This window comes from Micropterus dolomieu, linkage group LG07 (genome assembly GCF_021292245.1).
Source record: "Micropterus dolomieu isolate WLL.071019.BEF.003 ecotype Adirondacks linkage group LG07, ASM2129224v1, whole genome shotgun sequence".
Lineage (NCBI taxonomy): Eukaryota > Metazoa > Chordata > Actinopteri > Centrarchiformes > Centrarchidae > Micropterus > Micropterus dolomieu.
This window is the reverse complement of record NC_060156.1, coordinates 16,669,063-16,682,928: the sequence shown is the minus strand read 5'-3', so window position 1 is coordinate 16,682,928 and position 13,866 is coordinate 16,669,063. Positions and strand designations below refer to the sequence as shown.

Sequence of the window (13,866 nt, the reverse complement as noted above, 5' to 3'; positions counted from 1 at the left end):
TAGCTTTTACCCCGCCTCCCCTCCTCTTCTAAAAAAATGTAAATTTTAACAGACGTAGTTAAAGTACATATTTGCACAAATAATTTTACTTAAATTTCTTTAAAGTAACAGTATTTTTACTTGAATAAAATATTCAAGCACTCTTTGCATCCCTGGTCACAAATACATAATGTCATTTTTGAAAAAGGTTCAATCATTTTCTAAACAGCTGGGGCAAGTTCCCATTTCCCACACATGAACATTGTCCGTTTAGGTTACCAGTTTCTCTTTATTTAATTAGCTTTTTCTGTTGGTCTGTTTTTCCTGCTTTGTGTCTGTGACTGCACAAGTGCATGGGCTTGTGCATACATGTAAACAAACATGCACCCCTTTAACACATGGGCTCCGCTGGCCACCACATCCTGTGTCAAATACAGGAAGGAGATTATTAGCTTCCTGAGGAGCTGATGGGACCGGTGGTGGGGGGAGCAATAGACGTAGAGGAGGACAAGAAGAGGTCAGCAGTGCTATCGGTTGACCTCGAGACATTTATTTACAAATTGAGAGTTGGGGGGGGATTAAAAGACAAAAATAGGGGTGAATGCTGGCAAATGTCAACATGGAGGCTTTTCCCACAGAAATCAGTCACAGTCATGCTTGGAGAGTGATGGCTGGCTTAAAGGATGAGCAGTGAAAGTGATATTGTTCCACACAGGATGTGGAGGTCAAGAGGCTCTCTGACCAAGGATACACCATGGCGAAAACACTCAATTTAAAACTGGCCTGACCTTCAACCTGCCACCACTGGTAGAGAGACTGAGACTTGCATAGCGTCAAAATGTCCAACACTCATCTTATCAGCGGTCCGATGATAGCTGATTGTGTGTACAGCCAAATATGTGTGTGTGTCTATCCGTCTTTGCGTGCCATTGTCCATTGCGTTTGTTTGAACAGCAGATACCTGAGCGTGCAGGTAGCCAAAACAAGGTCACAGTGACCTGGGGATTTTCCTGTGACCTGGATTGCACAAGAGAAATGAGACGGGTGTCAATAACTAACCAGAGGCAGAGGAGAGTAATGGTATAAACGAAAACATAATGTGCTGACAGGCTTCTACAACTAGAGATATGATCAGAGTTTGGATGCCATGCTCCCCCCCACACACACCTTTTTTCACACATTTGTATTTTAGGTCACTAGGCAGATGCCGTGTGGTATGTCGTTGGTGGCGCAGGGGTAAGCTCATCATGCTGTCATCACCACAGAGAAAAACAGAAAACACACATGCACACAGATTCATGTCAACACAAACACATCGCTCTCAATGTCTCTTTCTCTTATTCACAAACACATTTGCCCAATCCTGCCCTCAGCGCAGCTTTGTTCCAGCGAGCAAGTGGGTTTAAAAACAAATGACATGCTTGGCCTTTTATTATGTTCCGGACACTGTTTTTCCTGAGGCTGGAATGCGGACAGGAATGTGTTGTTGCTCTGCTAGCACTCGGAGGGAGAAAAACCTATCATGCTCGACGAAAAAGAAGAGAGACAGAGAGAGACGTACAGAAAGACAGGAGAGAGGACAGAGTCAAGCAGGGACTTAAAGAGAAGTAGAAGGAAAAAACGATATAAAAGAGGAAAGTGGCCCTAGCCAAAAGTACTTGCAGAAAAACAGCCCATTACTGTTAATGGTAAACCGGGGAGGTAGTTAATTCTCCTCAGTGTGGTTGGATTTGTGATGGGAGCTTTGCTGCTTTTCACTGGCCTACTCTCTCTCTCTCTCTGAGTCTCTCACTCTGTCTCTGGTTTTCATTACAGCTGTTATGATGCTCTGTTCTCAGGCCAGGCCAACACTTGCATAACAGCCTGCCCGTTATTGGCCCTGCTAATCTAAACTGTGCTGCTACCAGTCGCTCTCTTTTTTAATGTACACTTTTAATGTACTTTTACTTCACCAGGCCCTGCATGGCAGTTATCTGGAACCGCCACGCTCAAGGGCGGAGCAAATAGCCTGCTGGCACAGCGAGGACAGAGATGAGTTAATCGCTGAAATATGGGGGCAATAGCGTACTCTCTCAGACAACCTTTCCTCGAGGGCATTGATGGTGTTGCACTTTGTACATACGAAGAGAGAGAAGTTCAGACCCTGCTTACTCTCTTACCTCTGCAAACATGCCCAATCATTGTATGGAATGTCAACTTGTCAGGTTCGGAAAGCTACTAAAATTGTTGAATGCAGCCTCTTCTATTCCGATGTCAGAAAGGTGCGGAGGAAGGGGGTGGCTGTAACACACACTACTCCTCCCAGTCCACCCTTCGGGTGTGAGACAAGGGTTGTCTTTTGTGGCCAACCACTGCTTTTAGTTTTTTTGGTGTGTCCAGTCCTGTTGGCTGTAGTAAGCTCTCTTTAGCTGCCGATTCAGCATGTTGAATAGGTGGTGAGAAAGAGCTCTATGATTGGCTGATCTGTTGTGAAACATTGATTTACCAATTTAGTGTCTTTTTTAGTGTCTTCCTCACAGGCTGAAAATGCCAGGGGAAAATAAAGAAATGCAAACCTTTACAGCATCAACTTATCAGACAGAATTTGTATTTACAAAGTGACAAAACACTCTTGTCAGTTCCTCTGTGGTGTGAAAATGGTTGGCTAGTACAAACTCTTTCTAGTTATTTCTTCACATGCATGCAAGCAGTCTGCTGTGGGCTTTTTAAAAAATACAGTATATATTCATGACACTTTTGACATCTTGAGTAGGAATTAATGGACTTTGGGCTGAGGTGATCACCATGAGGTGATGTGGAGTCAGGTGATGTTCTTTCAAGTCAGTTTGGTATATCAGGGCCCTCAACAGGTTAGTACTGAGCTACAGTTACGGTCTAATACCTGTGCACCGTAACGTTGCTGTGCAGGCTAACCTTTTTCAGTATCCTGCCTGGTGCTCTCTGGGATGATGAGGCCATGAACACCAATTTGCCAGTTGTAATCACATTCCACAATATGTTTCTTCAAAGATTGTTACAAGCTTTAAGTTTAATGTGATATAATTTGAGACACACAGGGTCATACATGTTTGACATATCCCGCTTTGTAAAGTAAACAGCAAATAGACTCATGGTTGAAATAATTATGAACTGTGTGTATTGCTGAAGGAAAACATTACTTACCAAGCATGGATAACTTTTGTGGGTATAGAGACAACTCGCTCTAACAAATCACTTAGTGGTGGATTGTATATAATGAATTTATATAGAAAACCTGAGCTGAGTTTGATTTATCTGAATGTGAGAGTACATGCATGACAGAACAAGACACAGAAATTAGCGGGGGTGGAGGGTGAGGGTGGTTGTATGTAACAGGCTCATCCTTTACCAGGGGCGCTCAGGGACCTATTTGTCCCAGCAGGGAAAGGCGAGTGAGGGATGAGGTCTAGAGCCGCTTGGCCTGTCTGGAGCTCAGAGCAGCACAGGAACACCCAAGATGGATGAGAGGGGGGTTAAGCAAGAAAAAGCGGATCAAAGAGTGGGAGAGAACAGGAGCGGAGGAGAGGATAGCTGGGAGGACGCGGGAAGAGAAGATGAGCGATGGGTGGACAGTCTTTCTTTTGATCCATCATTGAGTGATGCTCCATTCAATGTGTTGAGTGAGACCACCTGGGGGACTCTGGGGGAGGCTGTGTGTTTGTTTATTAGCACTTCGGTTGGGGGGGTATCACCCAGCTATAGATGGCTGTCAGCCACACAGCCCTCCACATTAGGGTGATTGAAGGATACTGATGGCCCACTTCCAGACAGTGTCAGTGTCTTTGGAGCGCCCAGTAAACCTGCTGTGTGATCTCAATGATGGAAAACAGCTTTCATTACACTGATACAAGAGAAGCAAAACAAGGAAATCTATTGTATCTCAAATGCCATTTTGTTATTGTTGTCAATGAAATGAATAGTCTAGTGGGGAAATCAATCTACGCCTGGTTTATGAATGTGTCTGCGCTTTGTTTTTTCTGCTTGTTTTTCTTACTTTTCCTTGAAAAGAAGCCTTGTGTTGCTCAACCATGCGTTTCCCTAATAATTTATTAATCTTCCCTTCACCACTACCAGCCTCCATCATTCCTATAATAATATGTCCCAAATGAGACTCCCTTCCCCCCTCACTTCTCCTCCCGCTCTTCACAAGCTCTGCTTACCGTGCCTATCCACCTATCCTGTTTACCACTTTCTTGTGTATTTTTGTATAGGACTCTCTCTCACATATACACACAAATGACCTCATGTAGGATTCGAACTCACAGGCTGAGTATGTCTTTTGTGACCAGAGGTGTTTTAACTCAAAATGTAACCGTAAACAATGGTGGCATTGTTCTTCAGCTCTCATTCATGTTCTCTCTCTTCCTATCCATCCATCGCTCTCAAATATAGAAACATGCGCAAAGAGCATGGAGTCAATGTGGTATAGGCGACTGGAGGACATTGTCTGAGCGTAGCATAGAAAAAATGCATGTCTGCGCACCTCTGTGCGTCATGTATAGACAAAGTGTGACCACAGAGAATTCAGAACATTATCAGAGATAAAGAAAAAGGGAGATAGAGGCGGCACAGAGATTAAAGGAACAGCAACATTTGCGGTCTTCTTCTTCTTAATCTTTATTTAACTAGGAAAGTCACATTGAGGTTAAAACCTCTTTTACAAGTGAGACCTAGTCAAGACAGGGTCAGATAGCAGGATCAAACAGATAACCAAGCAACAATAAGAAACCAATCACAACAACATCATTAGGTACAACAGAAAACACAGCAAAACAAGTCTCCACAACATCAGTTAAGATGACAAATGCATTTAAGGGACTGGTAAGGTGACGAGAGTGGTGAATGGAGAGAAGAGTGGTCAAGATTATAAAGACGATCACTAGGAGGTAACTATGTAAACATTCATTTCATGTTTAAAGGCTCATTAGAAATAAATCATTTTCAGATTTTTATGGAATACAGTTTGAGACTCAGACTGCCTGCCGTTTACTTGCGGAGGGCTGTCTTACTTACTTTCTTACTGTGTTACTTCTCCCACACGCTGCATCCAGCCTCCTTCCGCTGCTTGTTTGGGTGGGTGATTTGCAGGCTCATCAATATGCCACCCCTCCTGTGACCCATGGTTTGACTGTATTTGTATTCAGAGCCAGTGAGCAATGGACTTTCAAAATAATGATTTTTTTTTTTAAACTGCGTTAACTTGCAATTAAAATAATTGTTGCCATTAATTAATTAATGCGTTAACATGATAATAACGCGTCAAGTGCCCAGCCCTAGTAAATACTATTCCACATTTGTTGTAATTGCCGTCGTTTGTTCTTCCCAAAAGGTCCTGCCCTGTACGATTGTCACACACGTTTGGCTGATGAATGCCTAACTGTTACAGGGGCAGGGATTTAACATTAATACCAACAACAAAGACATTACAGCACTCTCAGGCTGGGTTGTCAAACTTTAGACGACAATTACTCCACTGTTGCTTCCTCCACTGTTTGACAGTGTGAACATTACCAGACTCTTAACTGTAATTTGAAGAACACTAAACATCTGCATGTAGAGGCAGGAGACTCATTAGAGGTCCTGTGGAGTATTTGTTATGGCATTGAAATGGTAAAACCATAAATGGGGTTTTTGCGTCTCTGATGGTTCTACAGAGAGTTTTTTTCCTGACAGGTTTTACAGTTATGTAACTTTTGAACAAAGAAACAACACATTCTTTCTCTCACAAATGAAAAGTTAAATTCATAAGCTATGAAACACACTCTTGCTCAACTTAATACACTGAGGAATTTTGCCACTACAGCCTTGCTTGATCTAGTATGACCAATTGCTTGTAATGGCTACTGTTAATGTTGGCACTTGAGCTATTGGTATGAACAATAGTTATGGTGGCATGGGTTATGAGATATTGCAATGTATGTAATTACTGCCCAAGTAAAAGATGGATGATCATATTTTTATTGTACTATACTAAGTGTATATTAAATGTGTTATTTTGGAACAACTTAAAGTATGTTAAGTGCCATTTTAGAAATACTTAGTCAACTTTAAGATAATTGCAATATATTTTAATATACTTAGTTGTGTTAAAATGGACCTATTTTAAGTACCTTTATTGTAATTTAAATATACTTTTTTAAAATTAACTTAAAATACCCTTTTGTGCTATACTTATAGAACAGTTTAAATATATTTTAAATGTGATCCCTGAACATTTTTATTAGCATTTTAGCATATTAGTAATTTATTACTAGTATACTCCAAGGGCTTGGGAAGCTGCTTTATGAAACCATTCAGTATGAGAATAATGCATTATTAATGCATTAAAAATATCTTGCAAAATTCCCTTTTAGCATAATGATAAAAACCAGTAAAAAAAAGTATTTCACAACATACATACAGACAACTAAAAAAAAATAACTTTCATTTTGTGTACATTACAAAAATAAATTCCTGTACATTAAAAGGTACAGCAGCATGTATCACATCTTGCCCAAAATACCTTCAAATAAAAATAAAACCAGTAAAATGATGACATATGATCAGTATTACTGAAAAGTACACTATACACATCCCATCATTAATTAAACCCATGGGGGACTGTTTAGGTTCAGGTGCAGTGTTTCCCACAGAATGACAGCGTAAATGTGGCGCGGGAGGGGGCAACTTCAGCAGGTGATATGCCGAATTTTGCTTGCCTGCCGAGAATTACATGCACTTCCAAATACTGTTTTTAAAAGTTATAATTTTCTTTGTGGGGTAAATGATTCGAAATATTTCATGAACGTTTAGAGTAGTTTAGAGCTGTTGATATTTTATTAGCTACAGTTAGTAGAAGCAGCATTCCTTGAGATTTAGCAATAAATATGTAATGAGTTAATCAATGAGCACAGCAAAGAGTCTTAAAAGGTCCTAGACAGGTGGATGCATAATTAGGCAGAACAGATGATGTAGGCTAATTTACCTGCCGAGATTTGCGTCCACCTCTTTTCTCAGCATAAAAGGGCGTGACCACACGCGAAGGTACATCTAATTCTCGGCAGGCAGGCAGAATTTGTCACAACACCTGGCGCTACAAAACGTCACCATGACATAACATTACCTCGCGGGAGCAAGGCGGTAGCAGGCGCAGAGTCTGGCGCATGCGGTTGTTTTTCTCTGGCTGCACAAAGTTGTAACCACCTTTTGCCTGATCATTGTTCTAAGCTCAAAGTAAGCTCACGCAGTCTACCGGAGGTAGATTGTGTCTGACGGCGCTGTTTTAATACCCCACCCCCACAGTCGCCTGCATCTCACGTTAGACTAGCCTATCAAATCGGCTAAAGTCAGCCGACTTTTATAAAGTGTGCAGTGGTGTTCATGATACCAACCATTCAATTCACAGACGGGTTGTTTGCATGCAGGAGAGAGAGAGGGAGCGACCGAGTGAAGGGAGCGAATATGCGCTGTGCAGCACTGCAATTAAAATGGGTCGCCAAATTTACATGGGCGGCTGTTAATCTACCTGGGCAGCCCGCCCAAGTAAAGCCTATGTGTGGGAAACACTGAGGTCAAATGGTTTTCCACAAGGGACCTGTCCCAGTAAATACTCAGTTCTTCCATTACAACATAATCATAAACATTACATAAACACTACTGTGCATTCAGCCAAGGAGCTGTATATGGTTATTATTAAATTATTATTAGCAGTCAATTTGTGAAGTACAAAAGTAGCCAATTACTTAATGTATAACAATATTTTAAATAAAATTATTTTTTCACAAGAATATTTATTTAGTCTGACCCCGTTGACATGTATTGAGAGTACGAACAATGTTCGTGTGCAGGAGCCAGACATACCCATGAGCACACTGAGCTTGTGAGGGTCCAGCTGGTCCTTTGAGATTTTCCTGGCCTCTAAGCCATCTTTGAGTGAGGCGATGATCCCAGGACGTTCTAAAAGAAAAGAAATGCAGTTGCAAATGAGATATAATAAATATTCAGTTAGGCCAGTACTTCCACCTAGTTTAGTTCTTCATTTGCGTAGCATTATAAACACTGTAATTCTGTTCTTATAGCTAATCTTTATTATTATTCTTTATTTAATTTTCTTGAGCTAAGGCAGGAAGTTCCAACTCTGGGTTTAGCATTAATTTGGTTAAAGTTGGCAAAGGGTAGGTTCAACTTTTAAAAGTTGAATACAGGATCTATGACCATACAAATGGACATAAAGTTGAGCAGTATTTTACATAACATCACAAGCTATTATATCGTGTAGTGACGCATTGCAGTACATAAAAACATTATTTCAAGTGTGTCTTAAAACAATTCTCACATACCCGTGTACACTTTAACATTGCTGTTACAACTGAGTTATTGGTCACTGTAATAATTCCCCCTCCATGGTTGCAGAGAAGAAAAATCTCTAAAAAAAATAAATAAAGAAGAAGATATCCACTATTGAATAGTCTAACACAGATGCTTAGCTGATGATTCATAGTAGCTTCAGCTAAACTTTAGAATTAATTTATACAAAAATGACAACTGTGTGATGTCTTTACAGACTATATGGGCAGGAATAATGATTACAGTGACCAATAACTTACTGTAAACATGGAAATGTGAGTATTAAGGTAGAATATAAAAATGTGAACCTTTAGCACACAGACAGCAACATATTAGTTGCATTTATTACTCTGATAAAGACCTCACTGGTCATTTTAACAGTGCAAAAGCAGAATTGAAGGCTCATACACACACATGCACAGGCCTGCCTTGTTATTAAAATCTCATGCATAAAATTCCAGCAACAGGGTTACTGAGATTGTTGACTGTTACCGAAATTTTAGTAACATTAAAAACTGCCTTACAGCAGAAAGCAATACATTACTGTAACGTTAATTGCGTTTCTTTTGTAACGCGTTACTCCCAACACTGTTTAAGGCAGACGAAAGTTGCTGTCTCGATTATGAAGCTATTAAAATGCTAACTAACGTTAGCTAACAAATATATTAATCCACGTGCTAGCATTAGCTAATGCACACCAGCACATCCACCAAGGAAAATATTTCCTAACCCAGAGTGAGCTCAACTTTAGTTAACTTACACAATTGTGTTGTCTTGCTAACAATAATAAACTTACCAAGAAAGACGATTTTTGCCGGTATCTGCGTCTGTCCTCTCCTGCTTGTACTTGCCAGGCACGCCTCTTTAGCTCTTTTCACATTTAACTTCTGCAGGGAGCTGACTGGATATTCTTCTCTTCTGTGTTCTTTTCTTATTATGTCTGTGGTGTCCACCGTAAAGTAAAACAAATGAAACCTGAGGAAAAAAATGATTTCTGGTCAAACATAGCTTCCCTCTCTCAACGACAGTAAACACGTTAACTTTCGTGAAGCTGACTTTCACGCTGCGTGATTGGGTGGTCGATTTGAAAAGCTTGATTCTGATTGGTCCAACTGAATGCACTGTGCTAGTGGACTGGGTGGGAGGGCACACTTCGGCCCTCTGTTCACATGCGTTTACTTTTTACAAACAGAAACAAGTATAACTGTATTATGATTTAAAGTATGCTTATTTCTATATGTTGTTGTTTGTTAAGTTAAGAACATGTGCTGCTTCCTTCTAGGCCAGGTTACCCTTATGAAAGAGGTTGTTATGGTTTTCTCTCCTTTTCTTCAGTTATTCTGATTTTTCCTTGGTTTTCTCTGTTCTCTGCCTGCCTCCCTGTGTGTGCTCTCTCTCCCTCTGCTCCTGAGCCCAGCCAATGACCCGCACCTGCACCTCATCAGCCTGCCACACCTGCCAGTAGTCAACCTCATCCCTGCATGTATTTCAACCCCAGCTCTCCACACCATTCTTGCTTGATCGTCGTTGCTCCCAACCTGGTGCCAACCTCTCAAGCTCAGGTTTAAATAACCTTTGTTTTCCAGCTCCTGGTTATTCCTCGCACTAACCCTGTCTTTCTGTCTGCTTTCCTCCCAGGTTCATTCACCCTCGTCCTCCGTCCAGTCGGCTGGGCTCTACCTGCGGTCCCCTCCTCCTCGGACTTCCCTCACGGCGTCCTCCCAGTCCTTCCTTGCCTCCCCGCTTCCTCGGCCCCAATGCTCCCCAGCTCTGGTCCTAGTCTCCTCGGTTCCCTGTGCCTGCGTTTCCCCGGCAATCTCTTCTCCCTCGACTCCAGTCCCTAACCCCCCTTTTCTCAATAAAACTTGCTTAAACCAAACATTGCATTTGGGTCCACTATTTCCCCACACCAACCCACCCTTCTAACAGAGGTCTCTAATATCAACTAGCTATTTACCGGATTAAAAAAAAGAAGAGGAAAGAAATATTTTAGTGTTAAAATGTTTTAAAAATCATACTTCTGGAAATCAGGCTGAAACATGTGGCCATTACCATACATAAATAATTACAATATTTTGCAGTAGCCTACACAATGAAGCATGTTTGGCATAAATATATTTTTAACCCACTAAAAGTGTAATTGTTTAACAATGTACTTCCACAAACTACACCAAAAGAGTATTTACTAAGAGTTAAATATGTTTTGAATAAATAGACTAAAATGTTGTAAAACAATATACTTTTATTTATTCATATTTATTACAAGTTCAATTAAGTATATATTTATTACCAATTTATTCAAAGTATACTTTTGAGAAGTATGTTAAAGCTCAGGAGAATATATCTTTAATATACTTGTAGTAAGCATGTTCAAAGTATGAATGTACTATAAGCATACTATGTGAATTTCAAGTATATTTTCAGTGCCTTTAAGAGCACTTCTTTTTGACCTGGGTGATGTCAGTTTGGTGAGTTAATTACTTTTCTGTACTCACCAACTGAATGCACAGAATCAACTGAGCCATCAGCTGATGGGGGTTGGCACTGAGATCAACTGCTATTAGCTGATGTAGCTAGGATTGTGAGCCTGAACCAACGCTATGCTCAATTTCTGTTCCCTCCAGTCAGATTTGCGTGCATTGAAGTTACAATATACACACTTTTATAAAGAATGCTGGCATGTTAGTGAGTTTAAAATGCTAAAACTGTTTCTCCATATGAGTTTGAGTTTGACCCAACTGGACACTGGGTACCCCCCACTGACAGCATGTGCCACCCAGCTGGGTAATGAGCAATGTCCTGTGCGCTATCCTGGACAGAAAACAGAACTAGAATTAATCTTGAGTAAGACCTAATCATGGTGTTTACACGCTGATTTGACCTTTTGTTCTCTGCATTATAGAAAACTAAAGATAACAAGCAATCAATCAAGACTGACATAATTTCAGAATTAGATGCTGAAGAGGCTTTTAAAAGCTGGTATTTAGCACAATGTCTGTCAACTGGAATTTCACCAAGGCTGACCTTGTGCTGAGAGAGTGAATTGTTGGCAGGTTAGGAAATCCATGACAGACTGAACTCATTTTTTTTTTTTTTTTTACTAGTTATAAGAAACTTGGCTTGCATGTTTCAACATACAAAGTTTTTTCAAAGCAGGAAACCCTACACTGAACCAATAAAAGTAATGCATCCTTATTTGCCAGTGAGTTCAACACTGGTCATATGGAAGCTGTGAGTTTTCCAGAGCTTCAACTCATTTTCTAAGACCCAAACCTTTCTGTTATTGTCACCACCTTGAACACTTACAGACATGATCACACAATGAAATATACACATGCAGCTCATTGAAACTCAGCAGCCAAAGAAGCAGATTATGTTCCCTTCTAAGGAGCTGATAGCTGTCTGCAGGTCGTGTGCCATCTCCACCAACCACATCCATCACTCTGAGGCAAAAGGAGGGAGGGGAACAGAAGACCTGCTCCTAAAAAATCTCCCTTATACTGTGCTCTAAGAGGGGATGTGGTTACTTTCAAGGGACCACTATGTCAGGCACTCTGTGAGGCTACTGTTTTCTAAATGTATGTTCTAAATGTAAGTCTCTTTTTTTAAAGCCTTTCCTTCTGTTGCTCAAAGTCACTTTGATTAGACCAAGCAGCGTGGTAATAAGGAAGTGTTGAAACACTGGTGTGATGAATAGCTCTACCTGTGCTTGAGGAAACATGTTCCCCAGCAGTCTAATAAGGACACACCCTGAGCTGACCTGCAGCTGTAAACACACGAGTATGAGTCACGCACGGTGGACGGGGCCAGAAGAGCGCATGAGCTCATCCTGTTAGATCCCGCGCATTCCCACATCTGATCTCCACCTCTCCCTTTTCTCTCTGTCTTTGTCTTTCCATCTCTCTTACCTGCTTCTTCCTGTTTCTCCCTCTTTACCTCTTACTTGTACCATTCCCTCTTCCAATGTTTGTGTGTGTGTGTGTGTGTGTGTGTGTGTCTTATTTTTGCTTGTCCGGTCTTTGTTGTGGCTGCCTCTCTATCATCAGAAACAGGAAGGGGTGTCTAAATGAGTGTGTGAAGTGGGATTTTGTTCACCTGGTGGCAAGGTAAAGAGGCGGGGCAGTGTGTGTGTGTGTGTGTGTGTGTGTGTGTATAACTTTTAGTAGGGATTACAGTCAAAGCGGCCAGCGTGAGAAACAGGAGATGCACAAGAAGCGTGAGAACACTACCTGGAAAACAGCTGGGAATGTCTGCTGAACAGGCTGACCAAACACACATGCATATACTGACAAACACGCACACATATCCATACACTAATACATGCAAGTAAGCAACAGGCACTCACACACACACATTCCTCTAAAATACATGTTAGGTCAGACCCAAGTGGGACTTCTATAGTGACTCATTTCTCAAGAATTAGCTTTTGGATCTGGGAACTTGCAGACAACAGAAGAGTTAGTCCTTAAAGAGTTAATCCTTCCACCTTTGTCTTTCCATGCTCTTTCAAATATTCATATAGTCCTTTCCTTCTTTTAATGCAGACTTTGTTGACTCAGTTTGTTTGGATATAGCCAGGCTTTGTACAAATATTAGCATATAGTGTACAGTATAATTATACAGAGACTGATGGAGGCTCAGTACAATATGCATACAGTGTGTTTGTTTGTGTGATTGTATGTGCGTGTGTAAAAGTGACCGGGGAAGAAACTGTTTCTGCATTCTCAGATTTCACTGGAAAGAGGAAGTTAGCCCTTGTTTACAGCACCTTTGCTGGCACACAATGCAACACTGAAAAGATGACACAAGTGTGTTCAGGAGCTCCATGTGTACAGTATGTGTGTGTGAGGGAGAGAGAGAGAGAGAGAGATAAGCTGTTGATAGTCATTGACCATGGTTGAAATTCATCCACATGGGAAGTGCTATTTGAAGGATCTGTGACATACACACACACACACACACACACACACACACAGGGGATGCATTCTCTCTCCCATGAACCTGTCATCTCTCCCAAGCAGTAGATATACAAATATGGTGAAAACATTCCTGTATGCAGAAATGTTTGCATTCCTGTTTGTTGGATCTGTGGGAAAAAAATGGGAACTGGATTATAAATGAATCCATGCAGCACCAGACGACATCTGCAGGCACACTTCACCAAGTTTGACGAAATCCAGATATTCGTCTTGTGATCAGAGAAGAAACACTTTTCATTCTGCGTGAGGCACCTTTTGTCGTGTTGCCTATGTGGATTTCAGCCATTACTTTAAAAGGTTAAGTAAATTAAATGCTGAGAACATTAACTAACTTCCCGTCCACAGCAGTGTTTCTTGGGAAAAGGCCTTTCTACAACCTGATCCATGAAGATCTCAAAAACATACCAAAAAGGCTACCCTCAGAACATCGACACCATTAACAGGCAACAAAGGCAAAAACCTTCTTTACATTGTGATTTTAGGCTACAAAAATCACCGTAAGAGAAACATGGTCAATCCACAACAGCTGCCCTATCTCACTCTGAAACACATCTCGCAGCGGCTG

The 13,866-nt window shown here is 41.0% G+C and overlaps 2 long non-coding RNA genes across 2 annotated transcripts; one reads left to right on the top strand and one right to left on the bottom strand.

Moving 5' to 3' along the window:
* Window positions 1-298: 298 nt before the first annotated feature.
* LOC123973485 lies at window positions 299-9,378 on the bottom strand. Its single transcript, XR_006825627.1, has 4 exons — window positions 9,119-9,378; window positions 7,837-7,932; window positions 1,147-1,229; window positions 299-996 (listed from the first exon to the last, which is right to left on the bottom strand). It is a non-coding gene; the product is annotated as an uncharacterized LOC123973485 (long non-coding RNA).
* Window positions 9,129-10,201, top strand: LOC123973484. The gene is made up of 2 exons (XR_006825626.1): window positions 9,129-9,863; window positions 9,961-10,201. It is a non-coding gene; the product is annotated as an uncharacterized LOC123973484 (long non-coding RNA).
* Window positions 10,202-13,866: the final 3,665 nt, after the last annotated feature.